Here is a 9092-nt window from a genome sequence, read left to right on the forward strand (position 1 = left end):
ATTACACTTCCTTATTTAAAAAAATCACACACACTTTTACCATAAATTTCGTTTTGACACTGAATCTGAAAATGCCTGTAATAAAAAGGCTTTGTGAATGGTGCTATATAAACTGTGGAGGGTATTGTACGTAATAGGGATGTTATTATAAAAAAAAATTCTTTCAAAAACTATTTTTTTTACCAAATACAAATACTTTTATAAAAAAATTAAAACTTTAAGACCATGGGTTCAATTAAAAAGTTTTACTAGACTTCAAATTGTCATCACAAGAGTTATGAAACAGATTTAAAGATGCTACACTCATCGTTCGTTCAAGCTTTCTATCACACTATATATACAAAAATTATAAGATGGCTATATGAACCAACACTATTTGCATCTAGGATATGAGAAGAGACGTGTATATTGCAGATTGTACATAATTTTATTATCAGAAGAAGCGTATCCTTTCTTATGTGTGTGGGTTGATGCGAGATGCGTTTTTTACTTCATATTATCGCCATAGTTAAAAATACTAAAAAAACGCGATACTGACGTTAAACTAAATCTCAACCACAAACTAACAGCTTTTCAAGACAATAATTGTGTTATTCACGATTTTCTTTAAATATACACATTTCTAGAGACATGCGCTATACATATTTATATGACTACTATGCCCTTGGTTCCAAATGTAGGTATGTAAGACAGCAAAAACTTGTCTTTTCTTTGCGGATTATCTTAGAAAACCGAAAACTGAGAAGAAACCAAGAACTTTACTAATTTTTTTTATTGTTCTTAAGGGTCAAAAAGTACATCATAATTATTAAAATAGTTTTCGTCGTTCATTGGAATAATTAAGATGAAATCCTTTTTCTTAACATCTCAACATCAAGTGTAAAAAATAATTCACGTTCAATGTCAAAGCCATCCACAGTAATAATTTTTTTTTTTAACAGAAGAAAAATTAAATAATAAAATTAAATAGAAAAAATAATTGCGCATTATATTTTTCAGTAGGCGAGATCAGTCTTTTTCCACATCATGGGCTTGGAATTTTTGCTTTTATCTATTTTTTTTAATCTAGGATAAAGTTGCACTTCATATACGAAACCAATTAGTTTTACCGAAATCCGTTTTCAAAATCGTTTTTTTATTTTGTTTAAATTCAAGCATTAAAAGCAAAATTAAGTGAAATTAGTTAAAGGAAAATTGTATACTAAAAAAAAATTATTCATCTCGTAAACAGCTGCAGAGCAAATTGAGTGACTTCTTGTAAAGAAATTTTGTCCGAACTGGGTCTGGCCTGGAAAATTTGTATCTATTTAATGGAAAAATAATTTGGACGGTTTGTTTGCATGATTCCTGCGTAGCAACATGCTCATTGTAAACGCGCACATCCTCTGCATGTGAGTCGAGAGTGTGGAACGTATTTTCCATGACGAGACCGAGGTATTTTTCCAGCTAAATTTTCTCTCAGTTTACAATATATTTTCTAATATCTATGTTGAGTGCGCAAATACCAGAATATCCAGATACCAGATGATTGCTATAACTAAACATACACCCACAATTTGATAAGAAGGAAGTTTTTTTTTGTTTGATTCCATGTACTTTAGCTCTCACAGGCGAATATAAGATACCAAGAAAATGAAAAAAGAAATACCACGAGATACGAGCATAAACAAAATTCCAAAAAAGAGTTTCAGCCTATAGAGAAACTTGCGTAATAAAAACATTCGACCGGATTTTTGTACTTTTTATAAATATTTACGAGTAGAGTAACTTCAACGAAGAAAATTAAATTTAACTTAATAATAAGATAGACAGAAATGAAGTTATTTAAATGATAAATTATATATCAAAAACACGTGTAATCTTTAAAATTCTTCTAGCGAGAGTAGTTATACTATCAAAACCGTTAACAAATGTGTAGTATAATCTTCACTGTTGTGTGTGAAATGATTTATGATCCACAAGAAATCTGCTAAAAATCAAAAACTTATATTTGGCATATTTTTCAAGAGTTACCAATGATGCTCAAACTGAAGTTAGTGCCATTGGTTTCTGTTTGAAATGGTTGTAATTAAATTAACATTTATATCAAAAATAACAGATATGTTTCTATTCGTAATAAAACAAGAAACAGATTTTTAGAAAGAAACTGTAAACCTCAAAGAACTTATTATTTTTTTTATAATAAACACACACTTAAGGGGATATTAATACCCTTATTATGCAGAGGCACAGTGCACTAGGAAGAGGAGAATTAATAAACTAGTACCTAATATATCCCTTTACCCGAGCGTCGAACTTGTCGAGTTGTAGAGCCTGAGTAGGGTCAATGATTCTCGAGAATTTATCTCCAGATGAGTCCTGAAACCAAAGGTCGCTCACATACCTTCACCCCTCCTTCGATCACTTCCTCTCCGATGATCAGCCTAGCTAAGGGCCCAATTAAAAAACTAGCTCAGGTGTTAATGGAGTATCCGGATACCTGCCGACCTCCGGATTAACCAGCCTTATCTGTATGCATGGATCTCTGTACAGATGGACCACCCCTTATCCGCTACTCGTGGGATTCATATGAACAACTTCATAACAAAACAAATTAAAAAAACAAAACAAAATTCAAAGACCGAAGCGGTCAGCAGTACGATGGCAAAGTTGTCTGCTCCTCATCCCTCTTCCACTGGTGCTGACATGGCTGTGGACACTCACAGTAATGAGGCAGTTGTGAAGAACGGCTCCTCTACTACCACAAAGAGTAAACCTCTCGACTCATCAACACCGCGAGTCGGAGGTAGTAGGGCTGCGGTGCCAGGTCATTCTCCCACCAAAGCCAAGAATCCTAAAGAAGGTCCTGGGGGAGATGGGAAATATCTCAGACCCTCCAAGGCTTAATACAAGGACATGCGTTGTGCTAAGAGGACGTTTGGTGAACAAATAGGCACTGGAGGAAACTCTCAGCACGACGCACGCTGAAATAAAATGGGCCAAGAGCTTCTTGGCTAAAAATAACGTAAAGACCAGCCAAGACTCAACGTCGGACCGACAAAGGTCTATGGAGGGTAGTGTTTCACTACCCAAACGCCCCAAAGTGCTAAACACTAGCACTTCTCTTGACCCTCGAAAGGCAAATATGTCCTTCAGTGACGTTCTGAAGAACAAAATGGTAGTCGCGATTATGGATAGAAGCGACGTAGATGGCACGATATCTCCAGAGAACTGGATACTGGCCAAAGGACAGCTAGCCTTCAGTTTTGTTGAGATCATGTCTGACAATCCGGGACCACCGCCCATCACAAAAGATGGCATCAGGGACACATCAAGTTGATGGTCTGTGATGATCGGAGGTCGTGCTATCTACTGACGCTGGCGGTTGGATAACTTGGGGAGGTCTGGCCTGGTGCTAAGCTGTAGGTTGTCGCAAAGGAAGACATTCCTTGCAGACCAAGGGCTCGCATCATCACGGTTCCTGCCATATTCAAGGAAGCTGAACACGACCTCAAAGTAATCAGGCTCTCCAATCCAACCCTTCCTACTCACAATTGGAAGGTTGCGAAATTAGAGAATCCAAAGGGACAGTACAAGGTTGCAATTGTTATCATCAGTGCAGAGTCCCTTTTTCCTCTGGCGCAATCAAAAAGTGTGATCAGGTTCGGCATTGATGCAATACCGCTGAGTGTCTACAAAAAAGATGGGGCCGAGGCACAAACCCTTCCCCACCCATACAAGCGGAAACGTCTGCTGAGGAACCTGGTCACATTTCCTTCTTTGGAAGGCGACGGATCCCTTGTATCCCCAGTAGCAGTGGAAACTACTACCACCGACCAAGGTTTGGAGATGACAGCGGAGATGAGGACATTCTTTTAGAATCGTCCTCTGATATAGATGACTCCGACATCACTATGCTGGAGGCTGATCGGGAGTACGGTAACTTCCAACACTCCATAAAGGCTTTGGCCTCCCTTCTTCTTCGCTAATTCAGCAGCGATGAAGATATTGTCCTGATTCAAGAACACTGGATTGTTAAATCAATTGTTCGAGGAATCAGGACTCCCAAATACTACGTGCTTTATACATCAGGTGAGGATGAACCCAGATCTTGCATATTAGTAAAACGTAACCTAAATATATATTTACTCCCTAATTTCAGCGATCGAGATATCACCGCCGCAAGTCTGCAAACAGACATAGGAACATTCTGGCTGGCGTCAGCGTATCTCGGCCACGACCACCTTAGCCCTCTCCCGGGTGACACCCTGGATAGATTAACATCTGAAGCGCAAAGGCTCAACATCGGCCTCATCATCGGAAGTGATGTTAACGCCCACCATACAGTGTGGGGTAGCACGGATATAAACGACAGGGCTGAGTCTCTTTTCGAATATAATCTAAACACAAACCTACTCATAAGTAACGTTGGTAAAGAGCCAACCTTTATTACTAAAAATCGACAAGAAGTTTTAGGTATAACTCTTGTCTCCGACTTCATTAATAATTATATTTTGAACTGGAAGATATCTATAGATCACTCCTTTTCTGATCATAGATACATCCAATTTAACTTTATAAATGAACCACCTTGTCAAACCCCCTCCAACACTGAAGATCTTGACGACAAAGTCAATAATCTAACATTAGTCCTAAATATATAGCTCTAGATACTGCATGTCCTCTTATACAAGTAAGAGGTAAAAAGAAACCACACTGGTGGAACTCAGGGCTAATAACACTTCAAAATTCTCTATAAAAATCCAATCATGCCAAGCTGCTTCAAAAACGCCTCTGGCTTCTGGACCAATTCAAGCGAAACATCGCTCAACTTGCTACTAGACGTTCACTTTCCTGGTAGCTCTAATATTATTAATAACATTGTACCAAACATTTGTGACAATACATTATATCCCCCACAAGGTCTAGTCACTAGGGAAAAACTCAAATGGGCTATTAACAGCTTTAAGCCATATAAATCTGCAGGTCCGGATGGTATAATTCCAGCTGAACTTCAAGAAAATGCAAGTTTTCTAGTACCCCTCCTAGCAAACATCTTCAAGGGATGCTTTAAATTGGCATACATCGCGATGTCTTGGAGACAAGTCAAACTCGTTTTTATTCCAAAAGCTGGAAAATCCAGCCACGTTAACCCTGAAGACCTAAGTCCTATCAGCTTATCATCATTCCTTCTCAAAACTTTTGAACGTTTGATCGATATCCAATTAAGGGCAAATATTGATAAGTCCCTCCTTTTAAAGGCTCAACGCGCCTACAACAAAGGGAAATCAGTGAAAGGGCTCTACACAGTATAGTACGTACAATCGAATATTTTTAGTTGCCTTCTGAAATATAGAAGGTGCATTTAACAATGTCGACACATCTGCAATTGCACGTGCATTGACCTCTCTGAAGTCGATCAACGAAAACCGGGTGATTTTACTGCACAAAGGGGTGTCAGCAGAGGTACGCCACAAGGTGGCATCCTATCCCCTCTCCTTTGGAGCTAAGTAATAAATGAATTACTAATTACTCTAGAAAGAGAGGGATACAGAGTGTTTGCTTATGCGGACGATGTTGCTATTGCAGTAACGGGTAAACATCCCAATATACTAAAAGAACTCTTACGCTTTAAATAAGCTCATCAGATGGGCAAATCGGTGTGGACGCCTAGTTAACCCACAAAAAATCGACCTTGTCCTCTTCACAAGGAAATACAAAGTCCCACTCTTTGACCCTCCCTTCCTAAACGGTGTACCACTTAAATTCTTTGAACAAGCAAAATACTTGGGTGTCATTTTGGATAAAAAATTAAGTTGGAAACCAAATATTCAAGAGAGATTAAACAAGGCCACAGTAGCAATGTTCTCCTGTAAAAAGGCCATTGGTAATAAATGGGGCCTACAGCCCGCATTACACACTGGCTATATATTTCAGTCATAAAGTCCAACGAACAGCCTGCCTGTATATGGGAGGAGCACTTCGCTCTACCCCTCCGCCTGTTTTCCATCTAATGCGGCTTGACATTTTCAGCAAGCAAACGGCTGCTAATACAGCCATACGGCTTCAAGCCTTCTCTCTGTGGATTAATAATGGAATTGGCCACACCACTATTTTGAACTCGTTCAGAACTATAAACAGTTTAATAACTATAGCTTCAAAGTGACTATACCTCACAGGTCTTCTTGGGAGAATACATCATTTTTGAACGATGATCCTATAAACTTTTATACAGACGGATCAAAAACGGAGGATGGGGTTGGTTCAGGCGTATACTCAGATGGACTAAACTTAAGTTTCTCGTTTCGTCTACCCGATCATTGTAGCGTGTTCCAAGCTGAAATCCTGGCTATAAAAGAAGTCCTATCATGGCTTAGAGAAAACGTTATATCAACTAATGATATACGCATCTTCTCGGATAGCCAAGCTGCGTTAAAGTCCCTAGAATCTGTCTCCACTGACTCACTAACAACCCTAAATTGTCGATCATCTCTTACGGAGATGGCTACACAGTTCAACATTCACCTTTTCTGGGTGCCGGCCCATAGAGACATTCCAGGAAACTGCAGAGCTGACGAACTTGCAAATGCGGAACAACTTTACCTCTGCTGGCTCACAATACTAGCATAGGTATCCCCTTAGCTACATGTAAACTCATGCTTAAGCAAGATACCATAGAGAAAACAAACTTCAGGTGGAATAACACAACCACCTGTGTAGCGACTAAACTAATTTGGCCTAATCTTAGCGCTAGGCACTCAAAAGAATTAATCTCTCTGAGTAGATTGCACATTAGCTACGTTATTGGTGTCCTGACTGGGCACTGCTCGATAGGAAGGCATGCTATTCGACTTGGAGCCCCTTCAAATGATTTTTGTAGGAGTTGCATGGAGGAGGAGGAGGAGGAGGAGGAGGAGGAGGAGGAGGAGGAGGAGGAGGAGGAGGAGGAGGAGGAGGAGGAGGAGGAGGAGGAGGAGGAGGAGGAGGAGGAGGAGGAGGAGGAGGAGGAGGAGGAGGAGGAGGAGGAGGAGGAGGAGGAGGAGGAGGAGGAGGAGGAGGAGGAGGAGGAGGAGGAGGAGGAGGAGGAGGAGGAGGAGGAGGAGGAGGAGGAGGAGGAGGAGGAGGAGGAGGAGGAGGAGGAGGAGGAGGAGGAGGAGGAGGAGGAGGAGGAGGAGGAGGAGGAGGAGGAGGAGACAATCTCTTATCTTCTGTGTCCTGCCTTATCACAAAGACGTAGAATCTACCTTGGAGACTACTACTTCAACAATACCAGCGATCTAAAAAATTCTGACATTATTTGTCACCTACGTTTCATTCGGAGCTCCAATTGATTCGTCGAGTTAAGTTAATCAACTAATCCATAAGGTATCACAACGGACCATACTTTGGTCTGAGTGTGTTGGACTTCCCAATTAACAGCCACTTTAACCTAACCTAACCTAGTATATTACAACTGCATATAGCTATAGTTACATAAACCTCATTTTTCTTAAAGGATCACTAATTCGACAACTAAAATCGAGCGTACCCTTGCCCTCATATTAAGGCCGACTCGGTTTAATTGGCTTTTGCGGGTGATTTGTTAACAGGTCATATTAACTGCGTTCACTTTCAGACCGATAGGATATCCGGATACCTTTTCGTCAGTGTTTTACGTGTAAAATAACAGCTGACTCGTCAAAAGAAGAATCTAAAGGTATCCAAGAATTCTGGTATATGTGGGTATCTGACAGAACAACTGATTCAGCTTGTAGACTTAGTTTGAAAGAATTGATTTCAAATACGTACATATGTATCTTTTTTTAGTAAAAATACGGTGAATTGTAAAAATGTTGCGTTCATTTTCCTTTTACAATAATGGACCTCGAAATCTAAATATTTATCTGCTTTTTGTGAGTAGCTGAAACTTATGATCCAAAAGCAACGATAAAACAGCAAATAGTATATCGTCCGTGGTGCAAGAAACATCGGTTGTGAAGTAAGAGAGAAATGTTTACGTTTATCTCAGATAAAACGATCTGCATTTAAGTTGGTCTCTATTGACGTACTTTCTGACCGGAATGTTTTTATTACGGTTATCCGTATCTAGGAAACCAATAACATTTAATAACATATTCAGGGAGGTGAATCTTAGATTCCGACCAAATCCTCAACAATTGCAGATGATCAACACCAACACCAAAATACCAATTGCTATAGATTTGTATCCGTGGCATGATGGTTAGTGCGTTGGACTGTCATGCAAGGGGTCTAGGGTTCAATCCCTGCCTGTGCCACCTTAATTTAAAAAAAAAAAAATTTGCGGGTACTGCCTCTTGCGAGGAATTGACAAATCCTTCAAGAGTAATTCTTGTCATGAAAAAGTGCTTTCTTAAAACTAGCCGTTCGGATTCGGCCTAAAATTGTAGGTCCCTTCCATTCCTGACCACAGTACTCGCACACAGGAATGGTTGAGAGTTGTAAGTCACTAGGCCCTGGTTCACAACGGACTGTTGCGCCACCCCATTTGATTTTTTTTGATAGATTTGTATCAGGTACATAAGATTTTAACATTAATTTGTATTTATTTTAAACAAAAACATTATGATTATTTATTTAAGTTTTGATAAAAAAAGCAAAAAAAAATGCAAATGCAAGTAAATACAATTAACTTTAAAAAAAATATGAATTATGAAAAGGAGGTGAATTAAGCTTACTAAAATTGGTAAACTTAGGTTTTATAATTCCATATGCTAAGAATTTTAAGAAAGTATCAGACAAATAAATAACATGATGTTTTTTTTCTCACCGATATGATATCATGTATCATAAAGCGCGACCTAAGAATTTACAAAACGTAATATATAAGAGAAATATACAAATTTAATTTAATTGTCATAAGTGTTGTTCTAAAAAAATTAGGTAAGTATGCTTGTTTATTTTCAATAGCTTAAACAATCTAATCAATCTCTGCTATTTCTAAAGCGGCATATACATTGTTCAAATGCTTGTCAAGCAAGTGAGAGTGTACTAGTAAATTTTGTTTGACGTGTCATCATGTTTGACATCATGCATAAGCTTTCAATCATTTATTTTAATTTTGAGGTGAATAGACTTGCTTTATCGGGAGAATT

Source organism: Eupeodes corollae, chromosome 2 (assembly GCF_945859685.1).
Source record: "Eupeodes corollae chromosome 2, idEupCoro1.1, whole genome shotgun sequence".
In the NCBI taxonomy this organism is placed as follows: domain Eukaryota; kingdom Metazoa; phylum Arthropoda; class Insecta; order Diptera; family Syrphidae; genus Eupeodes; species Eupeodes corollae.